Source organism: Nycticebus coucang, chromosome 13 (genome assembly GCF_027406575.1).
Source record: "Nycticebus coucang isolate mNycCou1 chromosome 13, mNycCou1.pri, whole genome shotgun sequence".
Lineage (NCBI taxonomy): Eukaryota > Metazoa > Chordata > Mammalia > Primates > Lorisidae > Nycticebus > Nycticebus coucang.
Window position 1 is genome coordinate 28,591,901 of NC_069792.1, and position 20,112 is coordinate 28,612,012.

At 36.0% G+C, this 20,112-nt stretch overlaps 1 pseudogene; it reads left to right on the forward strand.

The window, feature by feature from the left end:
• The first annotated feature begins 466 nt into the window (after positions 1-466).
• On the forward strand, positions 467-18,601 carry LOC128563305 (60 kDa heat shock protein, mitochondrial-like; annotated as a pseudogene).
• Positions 18,602-20,112: the final 1,511 nt, after the last annotated feature.

A 20,112-nucleotide genomic window follows, 5' to 3' on the forward strand; every position in this document is an offset into this window, starting at 1 on the left:
AGGTATCACAGATAACTAAAGCACATTTGCCCCTTCTCCCCAGATTTCCTTAATAGAATGGTATGATTAAGAGAATCAAAACATTTAAAAATAATTTTAAAATGTTATATTGTAAAAACAAAAAAAAGGTTTGAGTTGTACAAAAAATATGTTGGTGAGATCAACTTCCTTGGCTGTAATCATCAGATGAAGTTATCTCTGAGAAGGAGAATTTAAACTGACATGTAAGTGGTGAGAAGGATGAGCAAACAAAAAATGAATTTGGCCAAGAACTAGGGATTAGGTGGCTATGACTTACATTGAGGTAATAATTCCAAAAAATTAGACACAGAGAAAGGGCAGTGTTTCTCTAAATACAGAGAAGCATGAAGGGAAGTGCAGTAGCCAGGGCATTATCATGGGAGATCTTACATGTCATGTTAAGGGTTTTTCTAATTTCATGGGGAGCTATGTATATCAGTTAAGGATGCCTTTGCTTTTAGTAACAGAAAACCTAGACACCAATGGCTTAGACCATAACAGATTTTTTATTGTGCCAATGAATGTCTGGAAGTCATTTGTTGCAGGACTAATTCACTGGCTCAAAGACATTAGCAAAGATCTGACTCTGTTCAAGTCTCCCATTGGCCGTTTCAGGTGAGTTGGCATTTTGTCTCTGCCCTTCTTACATCATAGTCACAGTGGATAAGCATGTTGTCCTCAAACATGGATCTAACAGGAACGTGCTAGAGCAAAATGCTTTGTTCCTTTTTATCCCAGTAGTAAAATTTAGGTTTAGGTTAAGCTAATACTAGACATGGATGTCTATACAGATGGTCAAAGTTTTTCAGCAAATTTTACTCTATGTGAAACAGAGAACATTATGGAGATTAGGATTCTTTTAGAAAAGAACTACAAATTGAACCACTAAAAGAAAAGAGAGAGAGTAAAAGATGTGATTCCCATCATTTCCCATTCTTTCTAAAGATTACTAGAGTTACAGTGCCATATAGTCTTTTGTTAATGGAAACATGGTAAGGATTCTCCTGAATTCTCACCCTAATATTTCTCCACAATTTTTAATCTCAGTTCTATCCCATTTTATGTGATACAAAGAATATTTTACAAGTATTATGCCCAGCCCTAGATATGAATTATATAATTCAGAAGAATGTCTGGAACTTATCAAAATATTTTATGACTACTAAGACCAAAATACTGCTATAAAATCACAAGGAGGAAAGCTTTAATATTTCTGACATTGAATTTTTAACACATTTTAAGACTTTTTTTGGAACCATCAAAGTATTTTAATATTTCAAGTATATAAAGTTCTGATTTCTCCAAAGTTTGGGGTTATTTTTAATTTTTGACAACCTGTATCCATTAAAGAAACAAGATTCATTTAACATAAATTCATTTTCCCATCTAATAGAACAGTTACTACAATAACTTTTAATTATGTGATTTCTGTTCTTTGCTTAAAGGAAGTGCAGCCTTAGTGTTCAAAATGCATTTTCAGGTATAGCTATGATAGTCAAAGCCACCACTTCAGAATATTCAATGTTCTTCATAAAAAGTCTTAGAGACGGATTATAATTTCCCAAATGTTGAGGCACATTAAAAGAAGGATTTCTTCTGTTTGATGATGCAACAGTAGTTTCTATCTTATATTTCAAGTAGCGTTGCTTCTGGAATGATACCTGGGGTATGCTACTCAGGAGCAGGTTTACCAAGTTATCATTTAGATGATTAAAACATACAATGTCATCAATTGTCACGAGAACATAATATAAATAGGTCCTCTGTCTCCTGATGTCTATCTGGCCTGATTTTAATTGCAGCATCAATGTATTTTGAAGAGATACTTAAACTTTGATTCCGCCATTCTGAAGGGCTTTCCTCTGCCAAGATGCATCGGAAAAGGAGACTCAGAAGCTTAAAGAGTAGATAAATATGAACTTGAACCAAATCTATTGTACAAAACAATAACTTGCCATTGGGAATAAAATGTTTCCTTTAAGATGTCATGAAAAGCAGGGCGGCACCTGTGGCTCAGTCAGTAAGGCGCCGGCCCCATATGCCGAGGGTGGCGGGTTCAAACCCAGCCCCGGCCAAACTGCAACCAAAAAATAGCCGGGCGTTGTGGCGGGCGCCTGAAGTCCCAGCTACTCGGGAGGCTGAGGCAAGAGAATCGCTTAAGCCCAGGAGTTGGAGGTTGCTGTGAGCTGTGTGAGGCCACGGCACTCTACCGAGGGCCATAAAGTGAGACTCTGTCTCTACAAAAAAAAAAAAAAAAGATGTCATGAAAAGCAAAGTCAAAGAAAAGGAAAAATATTTACCTTCCTGTGGTTTTAACTAAACATACTCTCCGTGAGTCAACCTGGCTATGCAGCCCAGGAGAAAGAATTGTTTTCTGACTTCAAATTGCCAATAAGTTTTTTATAAATAGTGGGGTTTTGCATATAGTATTGAAAGCTGCTGCCATTTCTAAAATACATATAGGAACAGCCAATGTTCCATAACCCTGAAAAATCAGGGCATTCTAAGTAAAAATAGGGATACAGGATGGAAAATGTTCATTTACCCTTGTCCTGTGGGATTTGGGTTGATTTCCATTAGCCAGGTGCCGATAGAATCCCTATGGATATGGATGCGTAATAGATTTTGTTTGGTGATTGGGTGGGGGGGTGTATTTCTGCAGCTGTTTTGCTCTGAAGCCAAAAGAGTATAAAATCCCTTTAACTAGACTCCCAGCCCCCATTTATGATAAACAGAGTAGGCTGCCTCACCAGCCCCAGCAATACGTAAAGTTCAGCTTCCTTCTGCAGGGAGATAAGAGGATCTTAACGGGTGGCTCTGAGCTCTGCATTTCCTATTTCACGCTCAGTGCGTACAACTTAGGTTAACTCTCTTCGTATGTCATGGATTCTTTAACAAGCCCACACTGCCCTTCCCAAGACACAACACTTCCCATTTCCCCTCAAATGTGCAATGGTAATTGCCTTAAACGATACTGAATGTTTTAAATTCAGTAATCAAAGATGTGTACACTTACTTGTTTTTCTCTAGTTGAATTCTGCTGCCGCTATGTAAATCGTGCTATAAAATATCTGCATTTGCTTTTCTGAAATTCGAGATACAATGTTCGGTTTCATCATGGAATCTCTTAACATGTATTGATTACCCAGATATGAATTGGAGCCCAGTGATATAAGCTAAACCCCAGGCCCCGGTTAAAATTATACAAGATGTAACTCTTGCTAAGGAAGCATTGCTATGCACACCAAAGGATCCTTGTTTTCAATAAACCTCTAACAAGTGAAGGGATTCCTTTTATTGATCAAAATTATATGGGAAATATATTCCAAGATGCTGTAATTTCAGAGTGGTATGTTTTGCTCCTGAAATTTTTATCTCATTATTTAATAGTTTATGGATAAAAGTGTTCACTGTTTTAAAAATATTTTCATTGAATAACTAAATATCATGTATAAACCTTTTTTTATTTTTAAAAAGGAGTGAAGTGGAATGTACAATAAGAAATATCAAATACTCACTTTTCTTCTTTGACTCTAAGAATTAGTTCCTAAAAGTCATACCGACACTTTAAAGTGAATTTCCTAGAGAGTTCTATGAATATGAACAGGTCATACACACACACAGACAGGAATACATATATAAACAGTTCTGGACTTACTGTAGTTTGACTTATGATTTTGGGGTTTTATAATGGTACAAAAGCAATATGCATTCAGTAATACCTTGAACTTTGAATATTGATCTTTTCTAATACCACCAGCAATACGTAGCATAATACTCTTTCAAGATGGGGGGCAGTGGCAGCAAATCACAGCTCCCAGTTAACCACGTAGCAGAACAGTAAACAACTCATACTCTAAATGTACTATGTTTCCAGATGGCTTTGCTCAGCTCCAGGCTAATTTAAGTTTTCTGAGCTCATTAAAGGTAGGCAAGGATAAGCTATGATGTTTGGTAGATTAGGTGTATAACTGAATTTTGCCTTAAGAAATTTTCATCTTACAGATGGGTTTAAGGGGAATTTACCCCATCAGAAGTTGAGGAGCATCTGTATATACATATATATGACATACATTTTGACTTAATATTATGGCAGCACATACAATCTTTTATATGATCTATTTCATTATAATTTCTTGTACCTATCTAGTATTCATTATACAAATTTATTGTATTTTAAGTAAATTCTCTATTAATTGTTTTCTATTTAAAATACAAAAAAAACAAAAAAAACAAAAAAGAAAAAACTTACAATGGCCCTCTGTGACATATGTCTTTGTGCTCATAGGCAAATATCAACTAAAAATTTATTCTAAATGTTGAAATACTGGATCAGGGAGACAGGGATGTATGGAAGCTTCTTATCTTCTACAGGTTATTTACTTTATACCTTAAATTTATAACATACTTATTGTCCATCTATGTTTTAAAATCCTTTGAGTCAGATTGAATAAAGAAACCCCACTAGTTTGAGTAAAATGATGCCATAGCATTTTTTATTTTTCAAATTTCCATCTTGTCACAATTACACTTCACTCCATAAGGGCATAAAGTTAAAATAAATAATTCCTTCATAAAACATACCATGCCTTAACCCATTACTTCACAAGACATGAAAGATAGCAAGCTTAATTGTCTTTGGGTTGAGCCTTTATACTTTCTTGGATACACATGCAGTAATATTTCTTCACATCTAAATTCTTTATGTTTACCATACTTGGGTTCACATCTAAGTGAAAACTAAAATTCTCCTGTAGTTGCAAAATGCTTGCATCTCCAACAACATCCGCAGAGTGACTATGGATTATGACATTCTTTTGAGACTTCCCTAGAAGTAACAATGATTATAGGTTCACTACTCTCAGCATGTTGCAAGCCCCATATCACTCCATTTTAGGTAACAAAGCTTGATTATGGGCACAAAAGAAAAATTGCATTAGAAAAATTTAATAGTCAATAGACTTTATTCAAGACTATAGTCATAGAGGAAAATGAACAATCTCAACTTTGCTGAAACAAAAGGCAGACTTATTTTTTAAAAGCTGGAGTAAGCTAATGGAAAAGCTGGTGGAGGACTAGAGAGGGAAGAGTGGCCATTATGACTAGGTTTTCTGTGCTTGCTAATTCCCCTATATGAAAGTTAGGCTCCTGCCCTCCCAAAGAGGTGCTACCTTCCCTGATGATTACATTTCAAAGGTATAGCTCTCAGGACATGAGGCAGACATTCCCAGGCTGTATAAGATTTACATTGCAAGGGGGCAGAGAAGGAATTTATAAGTGCAAGTTTTCTAAAGTAAATGCTCAAAGAAAAGAGAAGACAGGGACCTATGTTCAGGAAGAAACCTGTCTCCAGATTAGTCAAGCTAAAAGGAACAGGAAAGTTCTCCTGGCTGAACAGAAGTTATAAAAGACCATGAAGTAATTAGAAGTTAAGGAATAACACGAGGTCTTAATTTAGGTTGTGATGGTTTACCCTGGTAAAGAACACAAAATTTATGTAATACATATGCATAAATGGTAGCAATCATGTTCAATGGTTAGATGCCATTTTAGTCTTTAATCCTTAGTAAAATAAGCAAACCATTATTTATAAATCGACACTTTAGGATTTGAATGTTTTGTGAAAAATTATAAGTTTACATATGAGAAAGTTCTTTTATAGTCTCTGGAGTTATAAATATATTTCACTTAATTCAAATATATGTGACAACTATGTTTGATAATGTAGCGTACATATTCACATTAATTGGAACTGCTATCTATTCAATAGATTAGAAACTTTTAAAAAAATCTTAAGACCAATTTAGAAAATACATGAAAAAAATTTGATCTTTTGAAAATTATTTTCCTAACAAATTTAGAAAGTCAAAGTCCTTAAGAACTAACAAATTGCAAAGGAAATAAAAGCATAAATGTGTGCTTCCATAAAAATTGTCCAAGTCTTCTGGATATATACCTAGTAGAGGAGTTATAGGATTGAATGGTAGGTCTATTTTTAAATCCCTACGTGTTCTCCAAACATCTTTCCAAAAGGAACGTATTAGTTTGCATACCCACCAGCAATGTAAAACTGTTCCATTTTCTCCATATCCACATCAACATCTCTGGTTTTGGGATTTTGTGATGTGGGCTAATCTTATTGGAGTTAGATGATATCTCAAAGTAGTTTTGATTTGCATTTCTCTGATGATTAAGGATAATGAGCATTTTTTCCTATGTCTGTAGGTGTGTGCCTGTCTTCTTCAGAGAAGTTTCTCTTCAAGTCCCTTGCCCACACTGAGATGGGATCACTTGTTCTTTTCTTGCTAATATGTTTGAGTTCTCTGTGGATTCTGGTTATTAAACCTTTGTCGGAGACATAACCTACAAATATCTTCTCCCATTCTGAAGTCTGTCTGCTTGCTTTACTTAACTGTGTTCTTGGCTGTGAAGAAGTCTTTTAGTTTGATCAGGTCCCAAAAGTGTATTTCCAAAGACCAAAAATCACATTATAACAAAGATATTTGTACCAGAATGTTTACTGCAGCCAAATTCATAATTGCTAAGTCATGGAAGAAGCCCATCAACCCAGGAATGGATTAATAAAATTGTGGTATATGCACACCGTGGAATATTATGCAGCCTTAAAAAAGATGGAGACTTTACCTCTTTCATATTTACATGGATGGAGCTGGAACATATTCTTCTTAGCAAAGTATCTCAAGAATGAAATAAAAAGTATCCAATGTACTATGGATACTATGAAACCAATTTATAGCTTTCATATGACAGCTATAAAAGAAAGGGGAGAGGGAGGGGAGGGGAGGGGGGAGGCTAGGTAGGGGAAGGGTAATTGATGGGACCACACCCACGGTGCATCTTACAAGGGTAGATGTGAAATCTACTAAATGTAGAATATAAGTGTCTTAACACAATAATTAAGAAAATGCTGTGAAGGCTATGTTAACCAGTTTTATGAAAATATTTCAAATTGTATATAAAACCAGCACATTGTACCCCATGATTACATTAATGTACACACCTATGATTTACTAAAAAAAAGAAAAAAAATGTCTAAGTCTTGTTTTAAGATAAAAGAAATTAAGCAAAATTGATATTTTAATTATTTTGATATTGAAGAAAAAATCATTGTTAGAAAATACATACAAGAAACTAACTGTAATAAATTCTGTTCTGAATCATTACAAAATTCTGTATTTGGGGAGAATAAATTCTTAGTAGGAAAGCATGTCAAAGCAAGTTAGATATATTTGTTTTTTAGCTTATGTCAGTATGACAAGTGTGGAAAATATGTTGAGCTTTTTGCCAGGATTATGTACTGATAATAAATTAATTTTCATGGTAAAACATGAAGTATATGAATGATTCTCTAAAGAAAGGAATGTAATTTTTGTGTAATTACATTATTACTTGTGCCAGATTTTCTCTTTTGTCTTATATAACTTTGAAAGTAAGTAATAGTTTGAAATTTCTTAAACTATGACATTGTTTTAAAAAATCTTGAACAATTCAACCCATTTCTAGCAAAAATTAAATTTTAAGAAAGACAGGAAAATTTAATGCTTTCATTATGGAAAACTGAAAGCACTAAGGAATTGTCTATCTTGGCACAAATAAATGATCTATTAAATCACGGGTTAGGAAAGGATGATTGCACTTTTTTGAAATCTTACAAAGTCTTTCCAAATCCAGCTGCTCAAACAGGTTTATAAAAATTTCACTTTATAAAGAAGCCCATAGCACCTCTGAGAGCATTGGTTTCTCAAATGTTGGGCCATACATTGTCATAGAAAATAAAACCATAGATTTGCTATCTGTGTGGGAAGTAGATAAATACCCTTTACAAAAGCTCTTAATTCCTGTGGCAATTTAGTTTGACCATGTACTTTTACATTTAATAAAGTAATTAAAGCAAACATTAATCTTATAAATTGGTTTTGGAATTCTAGCCTTTCACTCAAACCTAAAAATGTGTTTTATTATAATATCCTTTGAAGTATTTAGGTGAAAATAATAAGAACTATACAAGGATACTGTCAAATTTACATGGAGGGTAGACTTCCCTGTATGACATAGGTCAAGTCAAGTCCACCGTAACAATGCTAAATTTAAAGCAAAAGCTTCTATATAATAAATGGTTGAACATAAATATTTTTAAAAGTTTGCATACTCAATCAGAGCTATTAAAGCATTATTACAAGTTTTCAGGAGCGAACATTACCAATGTGAATTGTGAATGTCTACATGAAATAATATGTAATATGTATTTGCACTAAAAAATATATTTACAGTAAGACTTCGTGACTTCAATATCTCTTAGGCATATTAATCCTAACTTCTCCATTTTCCACACTGGTTTTAGGGAAGAGGGTGTTTTAGTCAATATCACAGTTAAAAATTAAATGACTGTGAAATCTTTCCTGATATAGATGTTAATCTCAGAAGTGACTTGTACAAAGGGAAGACGGAAGAGGGTGTTTTAGTCAATATCAGAGTTAGAAATTAAATGATTGCGAAATCTTTCTGATATAGATGTTAATCTCAGAGGTGACTTGTATAAACCAATGATTTCATACATGAATAAAGTAAAAAATCCTTTCTAGTCTCATTACTATAGTATTTTTTCAAATTGACTTTCCTTGGCCTAAATACATGGCACTCAAAAGTCCTTTGTGAAAAGGGAGGCTCTGATCATTCAAATTATCTATGTAATATGTGTGTGCAACATTCATTAGGAAGCTGTTTGTTTAGTTCTTTAAAGGTTATAAACTACATGATTTCAAACACAAAAACATGATGATTGTATCAGTTTGCCTTTTTAAAAATTACATGTTTTCTTATTTTTTTATCCTATTGTATTTTATCCATAATTTCTATAGTTAATTTCAGGCTCTAAATCTGAATAAATCCTAGATGTTGTCATTACATCTAGTGATGGCATTTATATATATATGCCAAAAACAACAAAAAAAGTAATTGTACTATAGTCATCATGCTGCTTCTGATTTCCATACCATTTTTTTACCACATGTAGAGATCAATGGCACAATTTTCTATCCCTACTAATTATTGACCAGTGTATCCAAGGAAAATGACCATTTTATTTATTTATTTTTACTTTTTATTTATTTATCTATTTGTTTAAGACAGAGTCTCACTCAGTCACCATGGAGTAGAGTGCCATGGCTTCATAGCTCACAGCAACCTTAACCTCTTGGGCTCAAAAGATCCTCTTGCCTCAGCCTCTTTAGTAGCTGGGATTATAGGCCATGACACCCAGTAAGTTTGTTTTTATTTTTAGTAGAGATGGTGTCCCACTTTGCTCAGGCTAATATCAAACTTCTGAGCTCAAGCAATCCGCCCACCTTGGTGTCCCAGAGTGCTAGGATTACAGGCGTGAGCCACTGTGCCTGGCCGAAAATGACCATTTCACATACAGATTTACACCAATACTCCTAAAATAAGAAGTTAGTCATAAAATATAAACTGTTTTTGTTATTTACAATGTGATATATGACATAGAATAACTCCCAAATGTTTAGTGTTATGATTTTTAGTCGGATACTGTTGGGCCCTGCCATGTGCCTGAGGCCTAGTGCAACTTCCTGAGCTTGACTAGAAGTAGATCCATTGAGCTACTTCTGTGTAGCAATGACTCAACAAGGCCCGGCCTGAAACTGCCTCTACCTAGATACAGCCAACGTGGTACCATGCCATTGGCCCAACCCTGTTATACCACCCATCACACCATTTCACTTACCTCATCCCCAGCCTCCTTTCCCCGCCCCTTCCCCACGCCCTATATAAGCGGCTCCTTGACGCAATAAAGTTGAGTTCCTGCTTCTACAGACTCCTGGCTCCATGTGTTCCTGTTCGAGCCACCGACACTCGCCATCCTGCTCAGCCCCTGGGTTGAGATCGGGCTGGCCCCGATCTTCCCTTAACTGCGACTGCCAGAGGACCCAGCAGGATACCACATTTTATGCTTGGTTAATTTTAAATTATAGTTATAAGAAACATAACAAAATTTCCTTAAAAATTGTTTAAATTCCATTCATTTATTCTTTCTATGATATTTATTAAGCATTTATTGTATGCCACTCCTTAGACTAAGAACTGGGCATAGAGATTAATAACAAATACACAAATTAACCATTTTAACAATGAAATAGATCACATAGTAAAGATATGAGCAAAATACTGTGTAATCACAGTGTAGAGATGACCGTACATGTAAGTACTATGTAAGCGTCAATAGTCTGCCTTACTATCAGGGCATTCTCTAGTGAAGGACATTAAATGATCTTTATCCTCAACTAACAACAAACCTTCTCTCCCCACCTGAGTGTTAAGTCCCCAGAGAGAGCGAAACAGGTCAACAGATGAGAGCAAAATATCCACCTTATCACTGAAAAAGGTGAAGTTTGAGGACACAATCCTGAACCTCAAAATTAGACAGATGTATTTATTCAATCTCAGTAAGAGAGCAGCTTCAGGCCATCATAGCTGATGGCCTCACCGGTTAAAATTCATATCATAGATGAAAGGACAGGTCTCAAGAAAAAAAAAGAGGCAGCAAAATGCTGAGCTACATATACTAATTCTTCTCCTAAACTCATCAATCAGGTAATTTATTCCACCTCCTTGGAAGAAATAGGGTATTGCTTATGATTAGGAAATATTAGGTAACAGCTATAAGACCACAGGAGTGTGGAAAACAATGCAGGCTAAATATGTACGTAGAAAAATCCTATTATCGTAGTGTAATTTCATTCATCTGGAAACCCCAGTACATCCCTAGCAGCCCGTAAGCATCCACAGATAAAAGCTTGGTTTCATGATATTAATAGATTAATCCTTTTCTAGACTTCAGCACACGGGCAGTTCTCATAGGCATGCTATCACCAAGTCTGTACTATTAGATGTTTCAAATGCTCTTGGTAACCTTCCACTGTCATCCATTATAAGTAAAAATGGGAGAAAACAATGTATTCTGCTCCTTAAGTAAATGAAAATTCATCAGCATTTTCTCAAAAGAGGGGATTTTGAAACTTTTCCTGACAGCTGAAATATTTTATTCTTGCTGCGCACTGTTTAAAACTCTCCTCCAACAAAAATAACCATCCATAATTTCGTTATCTGTGCTACTGTTTATAAAATAATAAAGTGGGGACTTAAATAAACAAAGATAAATAAAAAGCAGATGTTTGACCAAAGCCATACATAATTCTGCAGCGCACAGAGATTTCTAGGGGCAAAGGCTGCAGCAATTCAGAAATTAAGGCTTTTGTTTTGTTCTTTATTAAAAGATAAAATAGGTTAAGGAAAGAAAAGAAAAAGAAAATCCCAGTACACATTTACACAGGAGCTTGGGAACATGACATGATTTGTGGATCATATCTTAAATTCCCCAGGGAAACCATGGGAGCACCCAGGCTGCCTGAAGATCATCACTCCCAAAATTAGATGGTCCCTTCCACTCCCCACTGCAGATGTTCCAGGCCTTTCCCCAGGCTTTCCTCTCATCCTCATGCCCTCTACTCTTACCAGATGACCCATTTCCTGCCACATGAAAAATAAACACAGCTACCAGCAGGCTCTTTCTCAAGTTCCTTCCCAGCTACTTTCATCTCTTCACCTGCTCTTGCATCTTCCCCATCTTCCTACTCCCTTCCAAAGCTAATGTTGTACATCTGGGCTCTGCCTCCACCTCCACCTTATTTCTGTTTCCTCTCAATGTCAAATCCATGTATTTCCCCCCCTCTTTTCATACAGCGCTACTTTCTTCTCCTCCAGTGGTGCCCACCGTTATCATGGCCAGGTCTTCCTGTTTCTCATTTACCAAGTATTTAAAACTACTGACCATGTCTCCTTTTGAGCCCCACCTCCAGCTTCTGCAATGTTACTCTCTTTAATTCTTAAATGTACTTTCTTTCTTTCACTAGCTCCTTTTACTCTGTAAGTCCCTTAATTGTGATTTTTCTATTGTTTACTTTAGTTGACCAACTAATTCTCCCTCTAGATCATGTCAAATGTAATCATTACTTGATTCACTACCACAGAGTGGTCTTGCAAATTTATCCCCACAAATTGTTTCAGGTCCTGTCTTTTTTGAGGTTCAGGAAAGCATTTCTAATTGCCATCTAGAAATCTCTACCTTGATATTCTATGGAAATATACAATTTAGCAAGCTTTAGGCCAGCGTTTCTCAACCTGTGGGTCGTGACCCCTTTGTAACAATGAAAATACTTCACGGAATTAGCAAGGTTGAGAACCACTGCTTTAGGCACAGGGACAAACATTTATTCTTTCACTGTTCCTATTTCTAAGTGGAAACACATCCATTAGCATACCACTTCCTTGGGAGAGAAGACATATCTTAATGAATTGGTGATTTTGATACAAATCAATGAGCCTTCGGTTCTTTTTCCTTTAGGGAGCTGGTTGCCAACAAGGAGCGCATGTTCTGGTCTGATGCTTCATAATATTAACTTTTAAAAAGGGATGAAAATATACCATAAGATTTTGTCCTGAAGTGCTCTGGGAATACATATCCAAACTAAATAATCATGCTTAGTCAAAAGTGGAGGTTAGGAACCACTACAAAGAACTAGCACAATGAAAAGACCAACTAGATATTTTCTACTTACAGTGGTAGAATTTCAGATATTTTAAATATGAGAGACACACACAAAACTGAAGAGTTCTCTGCAGGGAGAAATTATATTTAGAGAGCATAAGGCATGTGAGGCAAGGTATGTAAAGCATGAAATTAACTCGGAGGTTTGGGGAGGCGACCTGGAGGTTAAGGATGGGCTATAAAAGGTCAGATAGGAATACTGGAGGATGATTATGAAAATCTTCATATTTCTGGTTAAGAAATTCAGATCCTAACTTGTAGGCACTGTGAAGACATAGGAGGCATTTAAGCTGGTTTGTAACAATAATCGCTTTTGCATTTAAAAACAATATCTGTATGGCATACTAATTGGAAGTATCACTGATGTATGCCCAATGTCTAAAGTAACATCTAATTCAGCATAAAGCTTGCTAGATACTGTTGTTGCATGGATAAATTGAATAATGGAGGACAAGAGACCAAGACACTCTTTGAAATGGTTTAAAGGCTAGATGAGGAGGTTCCCTTACCTGGTGGTGGTAATAGAAGACGTAAGAGACTTAGCAAGCTAACTGAGAATACTTTCAGTGAGAGAGGGGATTAACATGATGTACCATTTGTTACATGTAAGAAACCATGTTAATTCATTTAGTCTTCATGGTAATCCTCTAAGGAAACTGAGATTCACAGAAATTTGACTTGCTGAAGTCACAATGTTGGAAAATGGTAGAACACAATTTAACTGATATTTTGATTCGAAATCTAACAAATTTTCACTCCAGTGTGAATCCAATAGTGCCAGTGTAGTTGTACCCCTTAAAGACAATACCATGGTCTCTGAATCTTGTTGCAATATTCTTAATTAGGATAGCTCAGCAAATTAAATGTGCAGAATGTGTGTTTTCCAAAAAGTCTTGTTCTAAAAAGTCATCACATTCCAGCTAAAATTATCATTTCTGCCAAGCACTATTTTCCTTTCTATATTTTGTGTTCTCTATCTCATCAATTAAAATGCATTGCCCAAGTATTGCTCCTAGAAGTAACATTAATCTCCCTACTTGTCCTTATCCTACACATGCAGTAAATCACCATGCCAACTTTTTTTTTTTTTAATTTCAGGTTATTGTGAGGGTACAAACAACCAGTTCGTACTTTTTGAATTTTTTAGGTAGAGTTCAACTTGTACTTATGCCTCACACCCCAAAAGTGTGCCATACACTCCTACCTATTACTCTTTAAGTGAGAACATACCAATCGGCCCTCTCATTTTCCCTCTCTCTCAGTCCCCTTCCCACAACTTGAATTAAGTTTTTCTCCCATGTGAGCGTAGCAAGGAAATGAGACTGGAGACCAACAACCAGAATAAGCTTATAAATTAACCCTTTCCCAAATTCTTCAGGTAAAATCCCAGTCAAGCTGATACCTTGATTCAGCTGAGCTTGTTCAGATTTTTCATTTCCACAACTGTGATTTAATAAATGGCTGTTATTTTTAAATGCTAAATTTGTGGTAATTAATTTTTTGAACAAAAGCAAACCAAAATTCTAATACATTAATATTTATTTAAAGACTTTCATTTTCTTAGTAAGTTCAAAGTTCATAAATTTGTACATCTTATGCAAGATACAATTAAATGTTGCTAAACCAAGTATAAGTATGAGCCTCCAGTCTGAGACATGACAAAGGCAAAACCATTGATTACTTAATATTAAAAAATATTATTGAACTCTTATTATGTACCAGGCACAGCAGTAGACAACTGTAATGTAAAAATGTGGGTGACAGTCACTATCATGATGATGTCATGGCAAATGGAAGACAGGTAAAAATGTAAATTGTTGCACAAAATGATGAATTAAAAAAGTGAAGAACTTCTAAATACTATGGAAGTACTAAGAAGGATACATCTATTTAATGGCTGGTGGTCATATGCAGAGATGCTTTTAAAATTATTTACTGAACTACTTTTATTTCCCCCCTTAACTGTTATTATGATTAAAGATCTTCATTTCCTTTACTTATGTCTCTTTTAATTGTGGATTTTATGACTAATTTCTCTGCTTTAATCTTCTAAACATAGTAATGTAACATATTAACTCTCATTTTCAATTATTTACTCTATATCAGTAATCCACCAAAAATATTTGCATTCCAGAAAAGAGTTTATTCATCTTTTTGTTCTATATATTTCCTAGAATAGGTATTCAATTGAATTCAGAAAGGTATACAATAAATTCGGAAAATTGAATTTTGAAACTGACCAGAGATATTTGCCCCATTATATCAAAATGACAGTTAAAATATTGTAAAGAATAATATATGAAAGAAAAAAACACACTTTAACAAAACATTACAAAAAAAACGAAGGTTGACCCATTCAAATATTAACATGTAGACAAGAAGCTTCAGGCATATCATTCACATTAAATAAACATGTAGAGTGTTTTTACTCTGCCCCTAAAAGGACCTTTTTATATAATTGCTCGGAATATCATTAAAAATATTGATATTTTTGTATAAAGCAAACAAAAAAAGTTTCACACCATCCATGCTTTAAACATTTCTCTGTGATGTGTCATACGGTACTAAATGGAGGTTGCTTGTAAATATTAACTGAAAGCTATCTTTTGTGAAGTTAATACTCTTTCCCATTCTATACATGGATGTGGAAGCTTTTATTTTACTCTCAGTCCATTTTGTATATTTAACAATTATTTTAATAATCAAACTCCTTCAGGACAAAACACAGAAGCTGCCAATTTTCAGTAAAGCACAGAGATCATTCACACCCCCAGGCTAATGAGTTAAGGTTTATTTCTCTAACCTCTTCTTGAAATGCCTGTAAGAAGACTGTTTGAAGTGAAGGTTGAGCATTGCCCTCATCCATTCTGAGCTCACATTTCTAATTAGGTACAATGTATTCTAATGGAAGTACAAAAAAGAATGTTAAAATACTCTGAAATGAGCAAAATTTGGGATAATAGCACCTTAACAATGCGATAAAAATAATAAATTAAGGAAACCTCACTTGTATGACTTCATTATTCATAAGGAAAACCATAAAGAACAAAAGTAAATGAAGCATTGCTGGCCCTGTGATGTGCAGTCAATGCATACAGGCTCAGGGTCTCTTTCAAATAAAGCGAAGACAATTTCCAAAAGAAAAAATGGGGGTAAAGGAAGAAAGGAACGATGGAAGAAAGATCTTTATGTAACACTAGATTATCTCCTATTGATTTTTGTTTAGCGAGAAGTACAAAGTTCTTCTTTTTAATAAAATTTTTAACAACCTAAAAATTGGCAAGTAGAAAGTGAATTCTGATTTCGGACTGAACTGGGTAAACTGATATAATACTCCATAGAGATAATTTCTGCCAATATGCTCTTGCTAAAGAATCACTTTTTTAAAGTAACAGTATGGCTCTCAGTCACTGCTGATGGCCTTTCATGCAGTGTCCACGCCCTGCTGTCATAGCTTTGAGATATTTCAGTTACCTACAGTCTTCACCAGATAACTACTATATCCAGCAATCACCACCAATCATCCTCCCTTCGCCCATCCTCCCCCCTCCCTCCCCTGACTCTCCCCCTTCCCCCTATGCTTAGGTTATAACTGGGTTATAGCTTTCATATGAAAGCCATAAATTAGTTTCATACTAGGGCTGAGTACATTGGAAACTTTTTCTTCCGTTCTTGAGATACTTTCCTAAGAAGAATATGTTCCAGCTCCATCCATGTGGACATGAAAGAGGTAAAGTCTTCATCTTTCTTTAAGGCTGCATAATATTCCATGGTGTACATATACCACAATTTATCCTACACCTGCGGTGCATCTTACAAGGGTACATGTGAAACTTAGTAAATGTAGAGTATAAATGTCTTAACACAATAAGTAAGAAAATGCCAGGAAGGCTATGTTGACCAGTGTGATGAAAATGTGTCAAACGGTCTATAAAACCAGTGTATGGTGCCCCATGATTACATTAATGTACACAGCTATGATTCAATAATAATAAAAAAAGAACTATATCCAGGCCACTGGGTCCTCATCCCACGTGTGCTTATGCCACATATGTAAAATTTGGTGCAGAAGCCTTGCTTTAATGGTTCCAGGAGAAGACCTTTTAGCCAATGCTGTAGCTGTTATATTGGGGCCAAAAGGAAAAACAATGATGATAGAACAGAGTTGAGGGAGTCTCTGAGAACAACTCTGGTACGATTGTTGCAGAGTCAATTTACTTTAAGGATAAACAGAAAAATATTGGAGCTAAACTTGTTTGAGATGTTGCCAATAACACAAATGAAGAGTCTGGGGAGGGTACCACCACTGCCACTGTGCTCGCTGGGTCTATTGCCAAGGAAGGCTTCCAGAAGATTAGCAAAGGTGCTAATCCAGTGGAAATCAGGGAGGTGTGCTGTTAGCTGTTGATGCTGTAATTACTAACTACAGAAGCAGTCTAAACCTGCGACAGCTCCTAAGAAGCTGCTCGGGTCACTACGATTTCTATAAACGGAGACAAAGAAATTTGCAATAGCATTTCTCATGCAGTGAAAAACGTTGGAAGAAAGGATGTCATCGTGGCAAAGGATTGGAAAAACACTGATTGATGAATTAGAAATTATTGAAAGTGTGAAGTTTGATTGAGGTTGTATTTCTCTATATTTTATTAACACATCAAAAGGTTATGAATGTTAATTCCAGGATGCCTATAATTTATTAAGTGAAAAAAATCTAGTGTCTAGTCCATTGTAACTGTTCTTGACATTGTCAATACTCAAGCCCTTGCTTGCAATTGCTGAAGATGTTGATGGAAAAGCTTTAAGTACACTCATTTTGAATAGGCTAAAAATTGGTCTTTAAGTTGTAGCACCCAAAGCTCCAGGTTTGGGTGTTAATAGAAAGAACCAGCTTAAAGACATGTGTATGGGCCTCTGATGGTGCAGTGTTCAGAAAAAGAGGGATTAACCCTAAATTTTGAAGCTGTTCTGCCTCCTGACAGGAAAAGTTGGAGAGGTCATTGTAACCAAAAGTGATACCAGGCTCTTGAAAGGAAAATGTGACAAGGCTCAAATTGAAAAACACATTCAAGAAATTGTTGAGCAGTTAGTGAATATGAAAGAGGAAATTAGACTAAAGGTCTGGCAAAACTTCCTGATGGAGTAGCTGTGCTGAAGATTGGTGCATCAAGTGATGTTGAAGTAAATGAAAAGACAGAGTTACAAATACCTATAATGTTACAAGAGCTGCCACTGAAGAAGGCCTTGTTCTGGGAGGGCGTTGAGCCTGCCTAATGAAGATCAAAAAAATTGGTAAAGAAATTATTTTAAAAACACTTAAAATTCCTGCAATACACATTGCTAAAGTGCAGGTTTGAAGGGTCATTGATAATTGGGAAAATGATGCGAAGTTTCTCAGATGTTGGTTATGATGCTATTATTGAAGATTTTGTGAATATTGTGGAAAAGGAAAGACTGATCCAACAGTGGTTGTAAAATGTCGCAGCCCCTAGTGGCCCCTAGCCCTGGACTCCATCGCTGCAGGAAGGAACCAGGCGTGTTGAGGATTGGAAGTATAAGCTTGCAGGAGGCGGGCTAACCTTGATTGCAGGATAGCCCCGAGCAACCTCCGCAAGTAGCCTTTTATTGAGACAGCACAAGACAGGTGAGGGGAGTATTACACAATGACTATGCGCCTAAGGATCATCATGAGCTGGGGCTCTTTCTCCACAAGGAGCACCTGCGGACGAATCGTCCGCGGGTCTGCCCTGCAGCTGCAAATCATCTTGCTCAGAGGTCATCTGGCTCTTGGTGTCCTCTACAGTAAAAACTGATTTTTGGGATGCTGCTGGGATGACCTCTCTGTTCATTACAGAAGAAGACGTAATTACAGGAATTCCTAAGGAAGAGGAATTCCCTGGAATGGGCGTAATGGGTGGCATGGGAGGTGGCATACTATTCTGAGAACAGTGTTTTACTATTAATAAATTGTGACAGGAAGCTGAAGGCAGTGTTCCTAACCAGGAACTGCAGAGAAGACAGTTGAAGAAAATGAAGAAAAGGCTGGCTAATGCTTAAGAAAATCACTATAACCATTAGTTCCTGGTTTTAGTAGACAAATATAATGGCTTACGGCTGTCCTTGTCCACACCTACAAATAATTTATTTTATATTTTTTAACAAAAAAATTATATATTCCTGATAGTGGGAGCAAGAACCGGGTATCAATGTGCTTCTTTTAACTTAAATCACTGAGGCATTTTTACTACTATTCTGTTAAAATCAGGATTTTAGTGCTTGCCATACCAGATAAGAAATTAAGAATCAACCTTTCTGTGGAAAGTAAAAATAATTGTGTGTGCTTCCTGGAGTGGGAGTGAGCATGCTGGAAGTCTTCTTGAAATCATGCCATGGAGAATACAAGAGACCTGAGTTCATTGCCTATACCCATCTTTGCATCAGGACCAAGACCTTTCCCTGGGGAAATGGTAACCATACTCTATTCCATAACCCTCATGTCAATTCATTCCAACTGCCTATGAAGACGATTAAAGAGAACCTAGACCCCCACCCAGGCCTCGGGGACCACAGCATCAGTTTGGACCATTACTCTGCACATGGACCAGAGAAAGTGTATAGAACCTTAAGCTCACCTTCTTTTATCAAATGATCACTGGTCTTCCATCCCTTTGCTTGCGGCAGGAGATGGCTTAAATAAATAAACTAGCTGTTATAATGGGGTCAAAGGGAAAATGATGATTATAGAACAGAGTCATGAGCTGAAATTGTGTGCAAAGTAAAGGAATGTCCAATTATGTGAAAACCTTCACGTAGTAAAAGTGTATTTAAAGTTTAGAAAAAAAAAACAACTGTATATGTCACAAGTATAAAATGAACATGTTTCAAAATGCTAACATTAATAATTTAAGGAATAAGTACAATATTAAAACTAGTTGAAAAGATATCTGGACACCCTCATTCCATGAGGCTACCATTACCTGTACACTAAAACTAGACAGGGACATAACAAAAAATCAAAAAAAGGAAAAGAAAGAGGAAGGAAGAAAGGAAGGGAAGGGGAGGGAATGAAGGACGGAGGGAGGAAGGAAGACTACAAGCCAGTATCCCTCAGAGGAAAACTAGATGGCAACATAACATTTAAAAAAAAGGTAAAGAAAGAAAAAAAAAAAAAAAAAACTACAAGCCAGCATTCCTGATAAATGTTGATGTAAAAATTCCTTAACAAAATACTAGCAGATCAAATTAAATAACATAATTCGAGAACACATATTAAAAACATCACTCAAGGCTCAGCACCCTTAGCACAGAGGTTATGGCGCCAGCTACGTACACAGAGGCTGGTGGATACGAACCTGGCCCAGGCCAGCTAAACAACGACAACTGCAACAAAAAATAGCCAGGCATTGTGGTGGGTGCCTGTACTCCTAGCTACTTGGGAGGGTGAGGCAAGAAAA